This window comes from Petaurus breviceps, unplaced genomic scaffold (assembly GCF_028583685.1).
Source record: "Petaurus breviceps papuanus isolate PSGF00001 unplaced genomic scaffold, PetGlider_PUasm1.0 38, whole genome shotgun sequence".
NCBI classification, from domain to species: Eukaryota; Metazoa; Chordata; class Mammalia; order Diprotodontia; family Petauridae; genus Petaurus; species Petaurus breviceps.
Window position 1 is genome coordinate 28,086,655 of NW_027186304.1, and position 22,851 is coordinate 28,109,505.

The following is a 22,851-nucleotide window of genomic DNA, read 5'->3' on the forward strand; positions in this document are numbered from 1 at the left end:
CTTGCATGTTCCAAGCTACTCTCTGGACCTGGTGACAGCAGTTCTGTGAACATTATGTGAATGGACTCCCTACTTAAGAGCAAAGTGTAATAAAGAGGGTGTACAATAAGTTCAATAGTAGGGTATAATGAATAGAACATTGGACTTGGGGTCCAAAAGGATCAGTTTGAATTCTAATTCCACATGAGTGACTCTATCAAAGTGACAAAAGGACTCTGGAGACTTAGTTACTTTATTTGCAAAACAGGGACAATGTAAAGTTGGGAAAGAAACACTTTGTAAACCTTTAAGTACCATTTAGATGTGAGTTATCCTTTATTCATATTTTTGCCTCCCACAGTTTCTTGCTCCCCCACTCTCAGTCCAAATAGGAGCTGTCTAAGAAATGGGGGGGGGGTGTTCCTTTTGCCTCTAGAATAAAATTCAGACACTTTAGCATGGTATTTAAAGCCTTCTACAATCTTACCCTAACTTATCTTCCTGATGATTTATATGATACTATTTCCATATACACATTTTATGTTCCATCTAGAATGGATTACTGGCTATTCTCCAAAACTGACATTTGCTCTCCTACCTCTATGAATTTGCATAAGCTGTCCTTCATGTTTGTAATGGCCACTCCACTTAAATCCACCTTTCAGACATCCTTTCCCTGCCCAGTAACCTACCTCCTGCAATAGTCCAGATGTTTTTTATTCTGTGAACCTTTCCCTAAATGGCTGTAAGATATAGTGATGAAAGCATTATTTTTTATTTAAGACTTAGAGAATTTGCATTGAAATTCTGGCTCTTCTTTTTGATATCTGTGTGACTTTGGGTGAGTCACAACCTCTGTGGGCCCTGATTTCATCTGTATTCTTTTTTTTTTTTAAAGCTATTGGGGTTAAGTAACTTGCTCAAGGTTACATGGCCAGGTGTTTCTGGGTGGGTGCTAAGTGTCTGAGCCCGGATTTGATCCCAGGTTATCCTGACTCTGGGGCCAGTGCTCTTACTCGCTGTGCTACCTGGCCGCCCCAATTTCATCTGTATTCTAATAGACTATAATCTCCTTAAGGGAAAAGATGGTTCTATTTGTGTCTTTGTATCTATCCTCAATGCATAACACAATGCCTGACATATAATATATATTTAATACATGCTTATGAATGAATGATTAATCAGTGCATCTGTAAAAGGAGAAGAGTGAACTAAATAACCTTTGAGCTCCTTTTCAATACAAAATCTATGGCAATCTTTATTTATTTTAATATTTTTCATCTTCACATTATCTATATATAATTTAATGATTTCTCTCTCTATTTATTCATTCATCTATCTATCTAGTTAGTTACTAAGGAGGAAACTATAGCTGGGCAGCAAAGTTGTACAGTGGTTAGAGTACCAGTGCTAGAGTCAGAAGGATCTGAGTTTAAATCTGGCCTCAGATATTTACTAGCTGTGTGACCTTGGGCAAGTCACTTAATTTTGTTTACCTCAGTTCCTTATTTGTAAAATGAGTTGGAGAAGGAAATGGCAAACTCTTTCAGTATCTTTACCAAAACCACCCCCTCAAAAAAAGAGGGGGGTGATGAAGAGTCATACATGACTAAAAATGACTGAACAACAAGAATATTGTAGCTTCCCAAGATGAATGTAATTTCCTCCAGAGCAAAAACTCTTTGGTTTATGGCTTTGTTTTCCCAGTGCCTAAATGGTGATCACTTAATAAATATTTGTTGAATTGGATTTAAATGATAATAAGGTATGGAAATTTTATTTTAATATCATTACAGAAACCCAGAGACAGTAATTGTGATCACTTTCCCCGATTGCAATTTGAACCCTTTGGGTATATTGGTGAGCCTTAGGCTATGTATGGTCCAGAATACTCCCAAGGAAAGCATGAAATACATAATTAATTACTTAATATATTTAGCAGCAACAAAGTACAGAATGCATTAAACCGGTTTGGGGCTACAATGATAAGAGATATTACTCTTTAGCTCTTTCCATTCTGATGGAATCTGTACCACCAATAATACAATCAACATTCCTCACTCTTTTTTTTTTTTAAAGCAATTGGGGTTAAGTAACTTGCTCAAGGTTACATGGCCAGGTGTTTCTGGGTGGGTGCTAAGTGTCTGAGCCTGGATTCAATCCCCAGGTTATCCTGACACTGGGACCAGTGCTCTTACTCACTGTGCTACCTGGCCGCCCCTACATTCCTCACTCTTAGAAGACAAGAATGGACATTTTTGCTGCATAGCACATTCAGCAACTTGAGTACTAATTCTGTTCTCTGCTAACCCAATCAGGGCTTTTAGAAGGGCATATCTGGCTAGGGAAGTCTCAAGGGGAAAGGAATGCAGTTGAATACCAAGTCAACAGCAAGTCAAAATTAAGTTATAGATTTCTAGGGGACATTGACCACTGCTTCCTAAGGGGTAGAGCATATATCCTCAAAGAGCACTGTCAAACTAGATTTTTCGGGGAGGAGTATAGATAACCTTGCTAAGCATTTAAATCAACAGACGGAAGAGCTCCTTGACTAACTCTCCAAAGTACTGACTATAAAAGCTCAGCAATGGGGCAGCTAGGTGGTGCAGTGAATCGGGCACTAGACCTGGAGTCAGGAGGACCCGAGTTCAAATCGTAGTCTGAGACACTTGGCACACTCACTAGCTGTGTGATCTTGGGCAAGTCATTTAACCCCAATTGCCTTGCCTTCTTCCCTCCAAAAAGACCAAAATAAAATAAAAGCTCAGCAGATACAGAAAAGACATTTCTATTTGTTGTTAATGCCACTGCCATTATAGAAAGTCTGCAATTGGGACAGTTGGCTATGAGACATCATCTTTCAAGTTTTGCTCTTCATCTTCTCAAAAAAGAAGTTTCCCCAATCTAGCCCGGTGGGTCCAAATTTTCCATCTATAAGTAATTCTTATTCATAGCCTACTGTGTGTACAACTGTAAAAACTGTGCCTTGTTTTCCACTTCTTTGTATTTGCATTCAATACTTTGTATACAACTGAATCTAGACCAAGTTCCTGAAGACTTGACCTTCTTGGGTAGGATGGGTGGGGAATGCATAGTATTTGTACATAACTATGGTCATTCTTTTATCATAGTAGTCAATAAATATTTGCTGAATTGAATTTAAATTAAGGTATTAACTTTTTTATCTCAGAAAATTCTCTGAAAATCCACTGGGGAAATGATGCTTCCTCAACTATTCTACAGCCTAGAACGGAGTTATGATTGGTGGGTATCACTCTGGGTTTTAAAACATATCAGAAAACTCAGAAAGAGAAAAGGTGGTTGGTGGTTTTTTTCTCCCCTATAAGCAAGAAAGGGTGTTTGCCTTGCTCAAAGGGAAAAAATGTGTTTTATTCACCATGGTGTTATGAAAAGAGCACCTTAATCTGCTACTTATTACTTATCTGAGAAAACGAATGAAAAAGAATTGATTGAGTGCTTACAAGATGCCAGGCACTGTATTAAGAGCTGGGGGTACAAATAGAAAAATGCTCCTGCTCTCAAGGAGGTCACACATTCATTGAAGGAGATAGAACATGAAAGAAAGTTCAGCTGTGGGAAAGATGGGAAAGTCAAGAAGTCCTAAGAATGCAACAGTGGTGTGGATATCAAGGTTCAGGGAGCCAGAGGTTTCTTAAATAAGATGGCAGTAGAGGGTGTTAATGGGAGAAAATTCTTCTCTCTGAGTGCATCTGGTAGGTAACTGCTACCAGATAAATATTTACCACAATGCAGAAATTTATAGAGGTAAAAACCTAGATTTTATCATGCTTAAGCATAGATTCAAGCTTCAGAAAACCTGAACAACTATGAGAATTCTAACAAGCCTTCTTAGAGAAAAAATTACATCAGTGTGACAGGGAAAAAAATCATTTACATATTACAATCTTGTACATTCTTCTTTGGTCATAAGAGTTAAAGAAAAATAGATCCATAATCCCATATCTCCTTTAATGTCATAAAAGTTGAATAAACATTTAAACACAGTCATAATCTCATTACATCATAAACCTCTTCAAACAAGTTCTATGGGTAAATTGTCAAGTCAAAGATTAAACTACATATAATGGATACAGAAGTAGACTGAGGACAATTTACATGTTACCAAGGACTTGGAACAGTTAAGATTCTTCTTCTGACTTCCTATCAAACATTTACCCAAACATTCCTATCAAAGTGTGTGGGGTATGGGGCATCCAAAAATACCCTACCCAGAAAAATAAAAAATCAGAGGCATCTTGAGGAAGGAACAGGAAGTTTTTATTCTCTTCCCCATGGAAAGAGAGCAGTCCTCTCCATGGCAGATCAGGGAGAGGAAGCCTGTTACAGAAGACAGAACAAGAATTTATACCCTAATGAAGTCAAGCCCCCTCCTCCCTGCTGTCCCTTCTCCCATTGGCTGGGAGGCAGGATACCTCATTGCCCTTATTTGGCAACTGCTAAATTGAGGGAGGGGGAGGGAAAAAGGTCACCATCAAGGTTGGAGGTCGAAAACTCCTAAAGGGCTTAATGCTAATAAGGGTATGGCAAACAAAGTTGGAGGTGGAAAGACTCCTGAAGAGGCCTAAAGCAGATATGGCAGGAATAAAGAGTGGGGAGGAAAAAGGGGGAAGAGGGAAGCCGAACTCTGGCTTGCTCCCATAAAACTTATGGGCTGAGAAGTTTCACTTTTCCCATTCAAAAAGAATATTCAAGGTTCCAAGTACATTTTTACATCCCATGGGACAGATGTGATCAGATAAAGTAAATATTAAGACAGACCTCTAGTTTACCAAAATTTGCAGGAGGAATGGTCCCAAGTCCTGAAAAATAAAAGGAAATAAAAAATTCTCACAAGGAAAAGGGTGTTGGTGGGTCTAGGGAGGGTTAAGACTTGGAGGTTCTCTGTAGGCAATAGCAAGGCAGGTGATCAGACCTGAAGATGCTCCATCTCATCATAATGTCTGGGGAGTGAAAACTTGAAAACTTCTCAAAATGAATCTTATAAATTGGTGTCATTTCTGACTGTCTACTTCACCTCTCCCTCTCCCCCTCCATTTCTGCTGTTGATCAGCAGCAAGTCCTTTTTAGGACCTCTAAGCTTTCTGGTGACTTAAGTCCCTCCCCTCTTCACTTTGGTGTTTGCCAAATTAGGATAGGTACATTTGAATTGGCCATTCCCTGTTTCCTTGCTATTTGCTATTGGGGAAGATTTTTGTGTCCACCTCTTAGCCAATGGGAGAAGGATGGGGGGAAGGGGGAAAGGGGGAGGTGGGTTGACTGCTTTAGTGTATAAATTCTTGTTCGGCCTTTTGTACCTTATCTCTTCCTCATGATCAGTCATGGGGAAGACTGCCCTCTTCTCCCGGAGAAGAGAATAAATTCCTGTTCTTATCCTAAGAGAACTGTATGTTTTTGATTAAATTTTAGATGAGGTTTTTCATCACAAACAATAAGGTATGGAATTGTTGATTCCCACCTCAGTGAAATGTTGTGAGCAGAGAAGCAGCCCAGGTAATAGGGAAGGCAATGGGGTAAGGTCACCCAGTGGGACATTTTTCTTGCCTGGTCATCCCAAGTGGCTTCTGATATGGCCTGCAGCTGACTTCAATTTCCTCATCTAAAATAAGTTGGGGGTGACCTAGGAGATCTGAAGGGTCATTTCCATTCACAAAGCTATTGGTCTGATGTGGAGGATGGGTAAATGTTTCCTTTTCTTCAAGGAAAAAAAATTTAATATCAGCACTAGGATTTAGGGACACCCTAAATTTGTTTCTATCATTGTACCGATAACCTGTTTGATCTCCTCTGCACTCACTAGGCTCAGCTTTTCCCCTTTGACCTTAAAAGGTTGAAGTCATATATTCTCCAGATGCCTAGGGGAAAGAAGCCTGCCTTCAGCTCCTCCCTCAGATTCTCTGCATTCTCCGGCTATGGCTATGTCTGAGAAGTGTGTTACCCTTCCAACTGGGCTGAAGTCAAGAAGGAACTAATCCTAAGGAACATTTTCAATTAGTAGACATTTGGATCCCATTTAGATGTAGAGGAGTTGGAGAATGCCAAAATAATTTGTCTTCAGCCATTCTCTCCCTGGTTTCACTGTTGTCTGACCTGAGCACCATACCTCAATGGCTGCTAGTGGTCCCAAGAGTACAGTAGAAAGTGTCTTGTGCACACAGCCCCCAGGCTATATATAGAGCCAGGAGTTCACAGGCCTGTGTTGGGAAAAAAACAGGGCTACAAAGGCAAGGAAAGAAATGTTCTCACTATCTGTTAAAAAGCCACAGCCACAGCCCATGAAGCAGTTAATTTAGCATTTTAAAATGCTACATAAAACATACCATAAAATTTGGTTCCCAGGAAAATCTCGTAAAGATTTTTTCCTTGCACCATTTCTCTGTGTTACCCATCTTTTACATTCCATTCCAAATTTCAGAGAACAGGTGGCTGGTTATTGAAATGTGAGCCTATAATGTTGGGTTTTAAAACAATTTATAGGACTTACCAAAAAGTCACTTAAGGATTATTTTTGTTGTTCCTGTTTGCGTTTTTTTTTTTTTAAATGTAAGCCCTGGTGAGGTTCTAGTAAAAGTCCTGACAACCAGAAATGAACTGTATTGAGCTGTTTGGTATTATTGCCATCATGGTTATTAACCATCAGAGTATTATTTTTTTTAGCTATATGTCTGGTGATGGGAGCAGATGGTAGTAATTAACATAAGCATAGATTTTCATCCATGCTCTCCATTGGAGTTTCTCCCTATGTGGCTGTGATTTATCCTCAGATGAAGAGTAGCTTGGAGCATGGTTGGGAAAGAGTAGAGCAAAAATGGCAAGTGCACCTTAGGATGAATCTGTGGAGCATGTTTGCTAGATGGGGAACTGCAGTAGTAAAGGAGAAAACGGAAGTGCCCAAGTCAGTTGTAATCTGCTCTTGAGAGCCAATTATTAAATTTTCAGCCTGAGCATTTATACCTCAAAAATTTCTACAAATTGGGTAGCTAGGGACGCAATGAATAGAGTGCAGGCTCTGTAGTCAGGAGGACCTGAATTCAAATCCAGCCTCAGACACTTAACACTAGCTGTGCGACCTTGGGCAAGTCACTTAACCCCAATTGCCCTGCCCTCCCCCCTCCAAAAAAAATTTCTTTTAAAGCAGAAAAAAAATCTCTACAAATCTTGTCTTGACATTGTTTTGTTGATTGTCTAGACTTAAGAAAGTGGTAATAATACAGATTAAACTTCAAATTATGTATGTATTCTTCCCCCTGGAGATCTGAGTTGTTAACCAGTTACTAGAAATCAACTACACTTAACCTATTCTCCTCAGACACTATTTAACACTAAGACTTAGATGGTAAGAACTATTTAAGATTGTCTCTCCATAAAAACTATGAGAAATATTAGAAGGGATATCTCCTACTTTTGCCTGAAAGGGTTCATGATAACACTGGGTCTTTCTCTTCCTTCTCCTCTCTCCCATCCCTGCTTTCCAAACCCACAAAAGATTCAAAAGGGAGAAATGAGTGCATTATGTAATATCTAAAGGGGCCAAGATTCAGGGTAAGGATTTACTTTTGACTATCTCAGATGAAAATTACCCTCTGATGAAGTATGTGATGTTGGGGCAGTCTCCTATCTGCCATTTCAAGTGGAAAAGAGAGAAAATAAGCTGAACCAGAGTCATTCTGCCTGAAATTGATGTGAGTTCTGTTCTTGGAAATAACTGATCAATAAACACTGAGAGATCAAGACCTTATTCCCATCAATGTCACATCTTTACAAAGTTGGCATATACCAGGGACAAGCTCTTTCCCTGCTAGATTCATAAGCATGTATTTTACCCTTGTATTTACACCATTCCCTATCAAACCAAACTGCTCTCTCTCTCTGTCTCTCTCTTTTCTCTCTCTGTCTCTCTCTTTTCTCTGTCTCTCTCTCTCTCTCTCTCACTGTCTCTCTCTGTCTCTGTCTGTCTCTCTCTTTCTCTCACATTCATTGTGTCCTTGGTTCCTGGTGCAGTAAACTGGCTCACTTCCAATTGGTGATCGACAGATCTGTTGTTGCAAATCTATCCTTAGCCTACTATAATTATTGAGGTCTTTAAAACTGAGGAGCAAACAGGTAAGAGAAAGTGCTGAAGTTTCTTCTGAGAGTCAAGTAGAGTACCGATACATTTCTGCAGCAGTATTTTGCTTTGACTGTTTAGCCCATTAAAATAATCTTGAAAGTATTTTAAAGTCATTTTTTAAAAATCAATATTTTTGGGAAAATGCTATTTGTCCCATCATATTTCCATTTGCTGGACCCACATTTACTAAGTCTACCTTTTCTCCTTTCAAATCGTTCCCTCCTCTTTCTAGTATTCTCCACATCTCTGGGCTAGGCGAACACAAACATCTGTCTACAGCAAATATTGCCACAGTGCCCTTGCAAATATAAATTCCCACAGAAAGTGAAAAGAGATGCACATATTCCATTGCTTTTAGGTCCACTGCCTGATTCTCATTAGGGCCATTCTAGCTGGTTGGCTTTTTAGCACCCTGGGCAGCCATTCACTGTTATCATTGCCCTGGCCATTTTGGGGAGGGAGTGTATGTATTTGGAAGAGATGAGCAGGATCTTGTTTTATTTGGAAACCCATATAAAAGTATCAACCTTCTCTGCTTACATTGTTTCCCTGTTAGATTGTGAGTTCCTTGAGAGCTGAGGTTGTTTGTCCTTTTTCCTTATGTCCATGCCCTCATCCCCAATCGTGCACTTAACACAGTGGTGTCTAATAATGCTTATTGACTCACTAACTGTGCCTTCCTCAGTAAGGAAGAATCTAAGTGAGTTTGCACACTAGTGAGGTCTTAGGCAATGAATCCCCTTCACGAGGCCTTCCAAAGCTACACAAACATACATTGTAGCTTCACAAGACCCTCTTTAAATGGAGACACTAAATGGGAAGAAACTTGAATCCCTGAAACAACAGTTTTGAAAGCATCTTCAGCTTCCTCAACACTTAATTCCTTGGCTAAGGCCTTTTATTTTTTTTCCAAAATGCTTTAGCCTCTGGAACATTTTCTGCTGCAGGACTTGATGCCTCTGTGTGTATTCAAAGGTTTTGCTTTTGGCATTGCCTGGTCAGGATGGAATTCTTTGCAAATAACCATCTGGACCTGCAGAAAAATGGAATGACAAAGCTAAAGGAAACTAAGAAAAATTAGGTCAGGCTGTGGAAAGATGATGGTGAGACCAGTGCATTCACTGGATCCTATACAAAGCAGTCTAGGTAACCTGAGAGGACAGCCTTAGGTTCTATCATACTCCTCCAGGGACTGGAAGCTTTGCCTAAAGATCCACAAGTCCCATGAAAACATGATTTTCTTGCTCCTGATCCTGTGAAAAACTCCTAATGTGGGTCTTTTGTCTCAATTTCCTTGGATTCCATTTGTCAGGTTCAAAGATTTCACTTACACTCTTATGAATATGCTTTTTACCATTAAACAGATCATCCTCTTAAGTAAGTGTCAGGTCACAAGGAGAAACTAAAGAGGGTGCTTAGCACACTTTTCATAGCAGAAGTTTTTTGTTGGTTAACTCTTAATTTCTACATTCAGCTTCCTAACCTTAATGCTTACTTTCCTCACAGGAGGAGTAAGTTAAACCAAGTCCTATGTATATGCAATCATTAAAAATTCAGTCCAGGGGGGGCGGCTAGGTGGCACAGTGAGTAAAGCGCTGGCCCTGGAGTCAGGAGGACCCGAGTTCAGTTCTGGCCTGGGACACTTAACACCCACACAAAAATACTAGCCGTGTAACCTTGGACAAGTTACTTAGCCCTAATTGCTCTCCAAAAGGCAAAAAAAACCCCAAAACAGTCCAGGGGCGGCTAGGTGGCACAGCGAATAAAGCACTGGCCTTGGAGTCAGGAGGACCTGAGTTCAAATCTGTCCTCAGACACTTAACACTTACTAGCCGTGTGACCTTGGGCAAGTCACTTAACCCCAATTGCCCTGCCTTCCCCCCTCTGAAAAAGCAAAATCTAAAAACAAACAAAAAAAGCTCAGTCCAATTCAATGAATTAATTTCACCCATGTTCAGAGATCATAGACTTGGGGCTAGGAGACACCTTTGAGATCCTTTAAGTCAAGCTCATTTAGTCAGTCAAAAAACATGTTATTGTTGTTCAGTTGTATTGGTTGCAGTCGTGTCCTACTCTTCCTGACCCCATTTGGGGTTTTCTTAGCAAAGATATTGGAATGGTTTGCCATTTCCTTCTCCAGATCATTTTACAGATGAGGACAGTTAGGCCAGCAGGGTGAAGTGACTTGCCCAGGGTCACACAGCTAGGAAGTGTCAGAGGTCAGATTTGAACTCAGGAAGATAAGCCTTCCTGATACCAGTCCTGGAGCTCTATCCATTGTGCCCCTCAGATGCCCTATGTGCCAGGCACTATGCTAAGTGCTGGAGATAGAAAGAAAAGAAAAAAAAAACACATTCCCCATCCTCAAGAAACGTATGATCTAATCAGGGAGGCACCATGTAGACACCTAGAAACATACAAGCTAGACAGAGCGTAGAGAGAAGGCAGTCTCAGCCGGAAGGTATTAGCAGTGGAGCATGGGGAAGTGCCAATAAAGGCTTCCTGAAAAAAGTGGGAGTCATTTTCTACATGAGAAAACTCAGACCCAGAAATATTGAGTGACTTGCCCAAGGTCACACAACTGGAAAGTAGCAGATCTCTGATTCCAACCTAGGTTGTCAAGCCCTGAGTCTACCATATTTTTCCTTGTTCTTTTTTAGTTTTCCTTAATCTTGTAATAACTTCAGAGAGGTGGTTAGAAACAAAACTTAACATTGAAAGGAGCTTTAGACACCATTGATTCATTTTACAGATGAGGAAGACACTGAGAGATTAAAAGAATACACAATTAAGGGTATGTCTGCTTCTAGAAGCCAGATGTGCCATGAACATAAAATGTAATATAGATATCTTTTCAGAAGGGATGAGAAATAGTTAAGAATGAAATTCTGAAAATACAAAGGGAAATCATTCCATAAAGGGAAAAAGGGAAATTGTTTAAAAAGATCAGAATGGATGCACAAGGAATACCCAGCTTAAATTTTTTAAAAGACATATACCAAGGATGGAAGTAAGAAAGGCAACCCTGGATGAATACAAAAGCATGGAAAGGCAGCTAAGTAGCCCTCAGATAGAATGCTGGGTTTGGAGTCAGTAACACCTGAGTTCATTCACAACCTCTGGCATTTACTAGATGTGTGACCCTAGGCAAGTCACTTAACCACTGTCAGTCAGTTTCCTTATCTGTAAAATGGGGGTAATAACTGCACCTACCTTACGGGGTTGTTGTGAGGACCAAATGAGATGATATTTGTAAATGGCTTAGCAAGGTGCCTGGTAAATTTAATAAAGGTGTATTTCCTTCCTTCTTGCTGCAATAAAGTTAGGAAGGTTAAAGCCCAGAATAAGCTCAGTCTGATGAAGAAAGCTAAGAATAACAAAGAGAGCTATTTTTCTTATAAGCTATATTGGAGGGAAAAAAAAGGGGATCAAAGAAGGGATAGATTTCTTCATGGACTGGATGGGAAAATGATCATTGGTGATAAAGAGGAGGCAAAGTTGTTCAACCCTTATTTGGTTTCCATTTTTTCTCTGCCAAGGAAAATAGTCAATAGTCATAGTCAATAAACATTTATTAAGCACCTTTGTACTAGGCATTGTGTTGGAAAGGACAGAACAAAAAGGCTTAATTGGGAGTCAATACCAAGTTAAGTAAGGAGCATGATTAATTCACATACTCTGTCTCAGACTGGCCACACCTTCAGGTATTGACAAAATTATGGGATACGATTATGAGGCATTTTTGAAAGATCTTAGAGAATGAGAAACAAACCACAGGTTTGGAGAAAAGAAAATGTTGTCCCAACTTTAAAAAAAAAAATAAAGGAAGAGAGTAGAGCCTACAAATTATCATCCAGTACATTTGACTTTGGTTCCTTAGGAAATTCTAGAATGTATGATAAGTGGTCACATATAAGTATAGGAAAGGGAGATAAGGAGAAAGTTTGAGATATAATCTATCTAGATTTTAAGTAAGATATTCAATAAAAAATCTCTAATGCTATTGTTGTCAAGAATAAAATGAAGAGATACTGGTTAGAAAGATGATAGTCTAATTAGTTGGACTCAGTACTGATTGAATGTTTTGATCCTAAGAATCATTCATGAGTCTATGTCAAACTTGAAAGGAGGACTCTATGGAATGCCATGGGGCACATTGAATTCTTGACCTTTAGCTAGTTTACATTTTTATTAATAACTTGGATAAAAGAAAAGATATCACAGCCACCAATGACACAAAACTAAGAGGCAGAGCAAATACACTGGATGACAATGGATCAAATTAAGTAAGATGACATTTAATAAGTGAAGTCCTGTACTTTGAATAAAAAGAAAATAGCCTCAGTCTTTCACAATATGACTACTATAGAAATGTGTTGCAGTACTACACATACATATATAACCAAATTGAATTGCTTGCCTTGTCAGTGGGAGTGGGTGAGGAGGGGAGAAGAGAGAGAATCTGGAACTCAAAGTTTTAAAAACGATTGTTAATATATATATATATATACACTGTGTTTCCCCGATAATAAGACACTGTCTTATTAATTTTTTTTGGACAAAAAACACCAGAGGGCTTATTTTCAGGGGAGGGCTTATTTTAATGAACATTGACAGCAATTTTAATAAACAGGTAAATGTGAACAAAAAAATGTACCTTTATTCAATAAGCAACTCACTGGGGAAGAATAGGATGACGCGCTCACTGCTGCAGCTCTGATTGGATGCAGCTCAAAGCGCGGCGTGCGTTTCACGGGGGGGGGGGACGGTGCATACAGAGGGTACCGTAATGTAGCGTGTAGCACAGGGGATCACCTTCACTACAGTAGCAATCTCAATAGGGCTTATTTTCGGGGGAGGGCTTATTTTAGAGGAATCTTACACAGTAAGGGGAGGCCTTATTTTCGGGATAGGTCTTATTATCGGGGAAACACGGTATATATTTATATACAACTGGGAAAAAAGATATACAGGCACTGGGGTATAGAAATCCATCTTGCCCTACAAGAAAGTAGGGGGGGGGGAGAATTCAGGAGGGATATAAGAGAGTACAGATTGGGAGAAAGGGTATTCAGTATGCTTGCCATCTTGTGGTCGGGGGTAGGGGAGAGATGGAAAGAAAATCTAACTCAAAATCTTTGGGAAATGAATGTTGAAAACTAAAAATAAATAATTTTAGAGGCATATGTCCACTTCTGTGCATCACATTTTAGGAAAACCATTGGTAAGTTGGAGGGTATTCAGAGAAGGACCAGCAGGATCATGATAATGATGATAATAATAGTCATGAGTTCATGCCATACAAATATTGGTGGAAAGAAATGGGGAGGTTCATTTTAGAGGAGAAAAGACTTAAGGGGTACATAACTGAGATTCTAGTGTTTGAAAGACTATCATATGAAAAAGGGATATGTCAAAAAAAAAATCCCTAGAGAGAAGAACTATAAATAATTGAGAGCGGTTGGAAAGAGTCAAATTTAAGCTTAACATCAAGAAAAACTTTAAAAATTAGATCTGTCCAAAAATAGGATGGCCTGGTCTTAGGAGCTAGTGGATTCTCCTTTGCTGAAGGAAATCAAGTAAAGGATTCCCACTTGTCCGGTAGGTTGTAGAGCAAATTCATGTTCATGTGTGGGTTAGACCAAATGGTCAATGAGGTCCCTTCTTCAGAAGACATCTTGGGGAAATATATAGCCTATAAATTCCTCTTTGCTTTCTTTGAATATATAAACACCAAAAGATCACTCAATAACTCTTCAGAAAATGTAAGGTCAGAGGTGCTGGTGCTTGCTCCTTTGGGTTAGGGAGAGGAGTGCTAAATTTTTAGTGTGAACATTTGGACCTCAGAAATCAGCAAACTACAAATCAGGGCTTTATTTATTTGTTTGTTTTTTATATTCATTGTTTTGTTGATAGTCTAGGCTTAAGAAAGTGATGGAGAAAATGTTATTAATAAGCATTAAACTTAAAAATGTGCCCTGAATACATTCCCCACCCTCCACTCCCCCAACTGATTGTCAAACATTTATCACAACAATTAAGTTGTGATAGGCAGAAAGGACTGTGGATTTGGCAGCCAAGGACCCAGGTTCAAATCTTACCTCTTCTATTTATTTCTTCTACGATCTTGGGCAAGTTTACTTAACACTTTTAGGTCCCAGTTTTCTGATTCATAACTGGTATGTTGGACCAGATGGTGCCAATAGATGGTCTCTATCTATTCCAAATCCATGATTCTATGTTTCTTCCCTGCCATTCACTTCCCCTCCATGCCACCCCCAAGGCTAGACTGTGACTTCCTCACAAGGACAGCCTTGCCAGCCATTGCACACCAGTATTGTAAGCAGTTTGAAGTTGATTTTGAAACCTTTCCCTTCCCTACCCTAGCTATGAATAGGGAATCAGATGCTTACATCCACTTTGTAGTGTTAACTGTCCACTTGCCTGTTGAGAAAACAGAGTTTCTGACTACCTTTTAAAAATAATTAAAACTCCTGAGAACCTAGTTTTGTTATGAAGAAGTGATGCCCATAAAACAGGGACCATTTTTTCCCTAACAGACAAGATTTCCTTATCCTTCCATGGTGGCTATCCAAATGGAAATGAACATAAGGCTTCCTAACAGTTTGGTTTGTATTTTAATATAGTCTCTCGACAAGATGGGGTGGTTAGTGATAGTACAACCTGACTGCTGTTTGTCTCAGAGACAAAGAGATAGTATCAGTTTGACACTGCAATCATTCCCTCCTACTGACTGATAACCCACAGTGACATCAGTACAACTGGCTAAAATGCAATAGTCAAAGTAGCCTATAAACCCCCAAGACTGCTGTGGCTTTACTGGGCTGTCAGCTACAACATATTAGAAGCATTTCTTCCTTCTGCACATTTGTGAACTGCTTACAAGACCAATTAGTCCATGAAAGGTATTCTTCAACAAGTTTTAGGCAAGGTTGATGACTTGCAGCTAATGAAATTACTAAATCATTGTCATCTACTTCCAACCCCCAATTCTAGTGAACATCACACAGAGTCCCATGAGACCATATTTAAAAATGGAATGGTCTAGATCTGTTCAAACTCATAAAAATATTTTATGATATACTGCTTATAAAGTGCACTTAAGGTATACTATACACCCTAGGGTTAAATAGGGGGAGGGAAGCATTAAAATGTGGCTAGAGTAAGGAACTATAAAGCTTATTTTCACATTTAAAAATATTTTCCCCTTATCTATACAATATTTGCGGAAGTATATAAAATTTCCTATACTACATAATCTTCCACCCTACACTAGATGAATAAAATACCATATTGGTTTGACTATAGACCACCCCCACATATAAGTCATGCCACTAAAATGAGTTTTCTTTGAAAGAAATGTATGCCGTAAAAATGAACACCAATGATGACGTGAACTGAGATTCACAGAAATCAGGTTTGGGTAAAAGGCAATGCCTCCATTTGGACCAATAATCTGCATTGCATCTTTGCAAAGCAAAAACATTTTAGAACTCTAAAAATGATTGGGAACTCTGGATAACATCACAAACACTTACAGTCAAATTTTCATTAAGCTTTTCACTTCTGACTCTATCTCCTATACCATATACATCTTTGGATTTAGGGAGCAATGGAAGAAGAGAAAAGGAATGGAGCATAGATGGAGAAGAAAGGAAAACAAGGAGGAGAAAGGGGGAGGACATGGAGGAAGAGGCATTCTAGACCAGTGCTCCCCCAACCTGGGTCCCAGCCCCTGAGGAAGGAGTCAGCATAGCCCTATTCCCACCAAGTCTCATCCTTTTTTATCTTCATATAGCTCCAGCAAAGTACTTAGTGCTACACTGTATAGTAAATAAGCAAACATATCTTGTAAATTGTGTGTATGTGTATGTGTATATGTGTGTATAGTTATTTTTCAAATGTATATGTGTGGAGTTGTGAATAATAAAATACAAATTCATGGAAAATCATTACTGAGTTCCTAATAACACTGTGTAATCACGTATTTTCTCAGTCAATGGATACTAATAATACATCTCCTGGCACATGGGAATCTGACATCTTTTGACATTAAAAAGGGATCCACAGACTCGGATAGATTTTGAAACACTACCACAGAGCAATTTGTAGAATTCAGAGAACAACCAAAAGATAAACCAGAGAAATATGGATTCCAAGTTATACTGTTGTTAGTATAATAAAGGTATCAGGATACAGTAGACCTGTGAGGCAATATGTGTGTGTGTGTGTGTGTGTGTGTGTGTGTGTGTGCGCGCGCACGCTCTGGCAATGGCCTTCACTAGGCAATACTGGGAAGGTTTTCTTTTGAAATCTTATTTAGAGATCCACTAAGGAAGGAGAGGCTCATTCAACAGCTCCCATGGGTTTCATTTTCATCTCTATGCAGGTGACTCACACATCTATGTAGCCAGCTGTAGTCTTTCTCCCAAGCTCCACTTCTACATCACGTCACCACTTGGCTACTGGATATTTCAAATTGGATACCCTAGAGACATTAGAACTCAGTATATCCAAAATTGATTGTTTTACCTTTCCCTCCCAAACCCTCTTCTCTCCCAAACTTCACTTTTTCTGTCAAAGGCACTAGTTAGGCTACAAGTACTTATTAAGTTCTTGCTATGCAGCAGACGTTAGGCTAAGCATTAGGGACACAAAGAAAGACAAAAATACAGTCCTTGCTCCCATGAAGTCATATTCTAATTAGGGAGACAACATGAAAGCAACTATGTACATATGGAATAGATAAAATAGCTGAATGTAATCTTTTTTTATTAAATTATTCATTTTTCGTTTCCAACTTTCACTTCCATAAGTTTTAAATTTTCTCCCCCTTTTTCCCTCCCCAAGGTAGCATGCAATCTGATAGGGGCTCTACACATACATTCCTATTAAATATGTTTTCATATTAGTCATGTTGCATAAAAGAATTATAACAAATGGGAAAAATCATGAGAAAAAAAAAACTCCACAAAACAAAACAAAACAAAAATAGTCTGCTTTGCTCTGCATTTCAACTCCATAGTTCTTTCTCTGGATGTGGATGATATTTTCCATAATATGTCCTTTGGAATTGTTTTAGGTCCTTGCATTGCTGAGAAGGATAAGTCTATCAAAATCAGTCCTTGCACACTGTGGCTGTTCTGTGTACTGTGTACACTCCTGGTTCTGTTCACTTCACTCAGCATCAGTTCATATAGGTCTTTCTAGGTTTTTCCAAAGTCTGCCTGTTCATCATTTCTCATAGCACAGTAATATTCCATTACATTCATACCACAACTTGTTTAGCCATTCCCCAATTGATGGGCATCCCCTCGATTTCCAGTTCTTGGCGACCACCAAAAGAGCTGCTATAAATCTTTTTGTACATGTGGGACCTTTTCCCATTTTTCTGATCTCTTTGGGCTACAGCCCTAGAAGTGGTATTGTTGGGTCAAAGGGTATGCTCATTTTTGTAGTCCTTTGGGCATAGTTCCAAATTGCTCTCCAGAATGGTTGGATCAGTTCACAGCTCCACCAGCAATGCATTAACGTTCCGACTTTCTTCTCCAACATTTTTCATTTTTCTGTTTTGCCATGTTAGCCACTCTGATAAGTGTGATGTGGTACCTCAGAGCTGTTTTGATTTGCATCTTTCTAATCAATAGTGATTTAGGGTATTTTTTAGGAAATGTAATCTTAAAGGGAGGCTCTAGAAAGTGGAGGGTGGGATAGGAAAAGTCCCCTGCAGAATGTGGTGCTTCAGCTGAGGCTAGAAAGAAACCAATTAGGTAGAAGTGAGGAGGAACAAGTCTCCAGGCAGGCAAGTGAAAACGGGGGATGGGATTTGTTATTTAGCAGCCGGGCTCAGGAGCATTGTGATGGGAAGGGTAAAAGCATGCAGATGACTGAGGAATTGGTCCCATGGGTGCTACAAAGGGGTCTTTTAGTCGTTAAAGAGAGCTCTGTTGAAGGAGGCAGCAGGATAGATTTTTCAAGGGTCGGTCTTGTGGCAGATGGTGATGTTGTGTCCTAACAAGTCTAAGGGACTCGTTTCACAGCAAGAAAAAGTGGGTGACCCTAGAAGGGGAACAGGGAGGAGGGGAGTGTCCAATCCTTAGGAGACAGAAGATGGCAGAGGAAGGTGAGTCTCACGGGGGAGGTGCCTCTGCGCCATGGAAAAGACCCTGAGGGGAATACGAAGGGAAGAGGCAGATAGCCAGCATCTGAAGCTCATATAAGATGCACTTAGAAGACCCTGGCATGGAATCAAAGGCTAGGAGATATCCTGAGGGTAGCTAGATCTAGTGCTGACATAGGGCTCACTGGTAATAGGCTGGACTGAGAATAAAAGGACCAGAAGAAATATGGGTCAAAAGGCAAATGAGATAGAAAGGTCAAGAGAAGAGGGTTGGATTTTAAAGCTTGGAGAGACCAGAGTAAGTGTATAAGTAGAAAAGAGGGAGGAATTAAAGATACATTTGATAGACCAGATTGCTGGTAAAGGTAGGAGAAAACAGGAACCTGGACATATGAGTAAGTAAATATTTGCTATAATCAGAAATAAGGAGAAAAAAAAGGCAATGTCGCTGAGAAGTCCTGAGGAACAAATGAAGGAACATGAATAAGTTTATACCAGATGATGAAAATCAGAGAGAAGAGCAACTCAAGAGGGAAAGCTTGATTTTGGACCTGTTGAGCTTGAGGCACCAGGGCGACATCCAGGTGGCCATATTTTGTAGGTAGTTGGAAAGTATGTATTGCTACTTAGTCATCTTTGGAAATAAAAGAGTAAATGTAGCTTTAAAAGCTCTTCTCCAAAAAGGTACTTGCCAAGTGTGGGTAGCTATCATGCAAGATTTCTTGATGAAGTTTTCCCATCAAGGTGGTTGACAGGTTCTGAGAGAGGTAGGCTGCTCACATACCCTCCCCAAAACAACAAATGGCAATGCGAAGTGAAGAAAAATGTCAGTATGATTTTCAAAAAATGCTGTAGAACAAATGGAACAGCTAAAATACCAGGAGCAGTGAAGATAGGAAAGAAATACAAGACTATGCTGTCATAGGACATCAATATGCTTAGACAAATTAAGCAATAATTAATGTTGGTAAGAAAGTTAGAGACTTAGAGACTATATAAAACAAGAGCTTATAGAAAGCACCAAAAAAAAAAAAAAAAACAAGATGAATTGAAGCCAGAATTAAAAGAAGGTAAAAAAAAATCAAGTGGAAATAATTTTTAAATGACTAAAAAAATATAATAGAAAACAAAAAAAATAGAAGTAACAAACAACAGACTTATTATAACAGGAAACAGAATGATAGATGATGCAAAGTAATGGGGAAAACAAGATCAGAAAGTTCCTGAATTACCCAAAGAACTTAACTTAGAGTTTCAAGTGATGGGGTCTAAATGACAGCTGAAAACACAATAACCTTAAAATTACTAATAAAAGATTAAGGAAAACAAAAGTTCTTCATGAAAATGACCAAAGAAAACTTTCTAGAATTAAGAAATTCAAGCAATAGTAGAAAAATCAAATGAATTAAGGGGATCCGGAAAAGAAGGGCCCCACATTCAACATTAGTTACATCATATAAACTATGGAAAAGATACTCCAAATTGCAAGAAGAAAGAAATAACAAACCAAAGAATGGCAGACTTTTAAGAAAGGACCATTACAGAAAATGGAATACTATAATGTATTCAAAATGAAGAAGCATGGGCCACGAGCCCAGCAAAATTAGTATTCTATAAGAAGGCAAGAGATGGAAATTTGAGAAACATTTAAACTTTGAAAAATTTGCAGAGAGTCATATATAAACTTCAGGGAAGTCTTTGAATAGCAGCCAAGCCTCCAAGCCCAAAAGATAAGTAATTAAAATAATTCCCACTTCTCAAATCAAGACAAGCCAGTTGCAAGCAAAATGTGAGTACCATTCAAATATTACATCAGCTAAATTAATAAATATTTCAGAATGGTATTTGGAGTAAACAAAGAAAAAAGTGGAAGAAAAAGAAAGGGGTGGGAGTTGGGGACATAATTCTGAAAATAAATTCTTATCTGTAATAAAAGGGAAGTACAAGTTAATTCAATTTACATAGTTATTAATAGTCATGAATTTTATTTATAGTAGATTATTATAAATAATAAGATTAAGAGGTATGGGTTCCCTTTTAATAGAATTATTGAAGAAAAGAAAAATCTAGCAATTGTAATGCTAAATGTTAATGGGTGGACCACTCTAATAAAAGGAAAAAGGGATTAAAAACTGGAATCCAACAATATGTTTCTTTCAGAAAATACATGGAATTAAAGATTTGCATATACCAAAACAGAAAATGTGGCTTAAAGTTTATAATGTTATCACTTTGTTATGAGAGGTAAAAGTGGCACTGATGCTATAAAAAAATGAATTCAAACCAGAAAGCATTAAAAGATATAAACAAAGATGTTATGTTATGTAAAAAGTTTCTATTTAAAATGAGAGTATGCCTATTTAAAATATATCTTCATAATTCTGTTTAGATTCAGTATGACATACTGATTAGGTGAACTAGCCTTGGAATTATGAAGACCTACATTTGATTCTTTCTTCTATCATTGGCTAGCTGTGTATCCATGGGCAAGTCACTTAACCCCTTAGTGCTAAATGAAACTCTGAGACCATAAATTAGTAAACAATTTCTGAGGTCCCTTCTAGCTTGAAAACTCTGTTTCTAAATTGCAAATGGGTTTCATATCAGGAGTTTCCCAATGCAGATTAAATCAAAGATCTTGAACAACAACAACAAAAGTAATCTTTGAAAGATTCTGCAGTAAAATTTGTACTGGAAAATATCACAGTTTCATAAGAAGAAATAGCTGAAGTCAATATTAGGGTCAATCAATACATTTAAGTATACCACTACCAGAAAATCATAAATCTAATAGAAAGATAATAAAGAAATTATAAAGCTGAACAAAGTATTGAACAAATTAGATAGTAAAATTTTATGCAAATGATTCCATGGAAAGAGCTAAAAACCCCCACACTTTTCAAATGTATATGAAATTTACACAAAACCCAGCCCCATAGGAAGAAATGGAAATTTTATATACCACATTTATGTACAATGAGGAAATAATATCATTTACAGATAATTATACAATGAGGGGCAGCAAGGTGGTGCAGTGGATAGAGCACCAGCCCTGGAGTTGGAAAGACCTGAGTTCAAATCTGGCCTCAGACACTCACTAGTTATGTGATCATGGGCAAGTCATGTAACTCTGATTGCCTGCAAAAAAAAAATAATGATACAATGGATAAAAGGTATAGGCCTATATCAAAACAAAAACAGGGTTAATAATGACTGAGTGAAAGAGAAAATTTAAAAACAACGGTAGACTTTATTTGAAAAAGTCATCATAGAAGACATTATATATTGTAACCAAAGCAGTATTCAAAGAGCAACCGAGTCCTAAATGTTTAATTAAATAGGGGAGAAAAAATAAATTGACTGTCGTCATTTCAAAAGCAAACAAACCTCAAACAAGAACAAAGTGATATGCCTGCAGAAAACAAAAATAAGGGCTATTTCTGCAGTTGTTCTTCCCCCTTTTCTCCCTTTGTGGGTCACTATGAGAAAATAACCAATACCAGATATCAGTAAAAATGAAAACTGGAAAAAAAAATTGACCTGTCAAATCCAAACTAAGTTTTTTGGAAAAGTTAAAAAAAAATTGTTCAATAAATACAATAATAAAGAAGTTTCAAATCATCAAAATTAGAAATGAAAAAGGACAGATTACAGACACTCTCAGCAATTGCTGCATGTCTCTATGCTAATAAACATGAGAATTCTAAAAGAAATACGACTACATAAAAAAATGCAAGACAAAGGTATTAAATATGCAAGAACAGAAGGATCTTTCTTTAATATGATTGAAAGTGAATATTCAAAACCACAAATTATGATTATATATAGTGAAGGAACAAAAGAAGATCCCACTAAAAACAGGTGTAATTCAGGGATGTTCACTCTTGATACTCTCACTTTATATAGTTTTCAAAATCTTAGCAATAGAAATAATGTATGAATTAAAAAAATTGTTAATGGGGAAGTCAAAGTATCTCTCTAAATTTACAGATGATTATATATCTAGAAAACAACATAATCAACAAAAATTTTAAGTTTAGTAAACAACTTAATGAGTGTCTTGACTAGACACTGTGAATGGACAATGTTCTAAGGTCAGAAGGAAAGAGAAAGAGGTTGATTTAGATGACCATTTGGGAAATTATGTAGCATTTCAACAATCTCACACTGTTCCATGCCACAAAAGCCCAACTTTTTTCACACAAATATTCTTACAATGATACTATATGTTTGTGCATCATAGCATGCCATAAGCTTTTCAGAACCACACCTGCAAGAGGCACAAACATAATATATAACACTATATAATGATAACTGACATTTATATAACTCATTAAAGTTGTCACATATGAACTCGTGAACCTCACAGCAATCCTCTGATGTGGACATTACATAGATATATCTATCTCCATTTTATAAATTAAGGTAAAGTGATTTGTCCATGGTCCTACAGTAAGTACAAGAAACAGGATTGGAATCCAACTCTCTGAGACTGTGAGCCCAGTGTTCTAGACTCTTGTGTCATGCTGCCTGTCATCAAGAATATGAATGACCAGAAAAGAAAGTGAGCTGATGATGAATC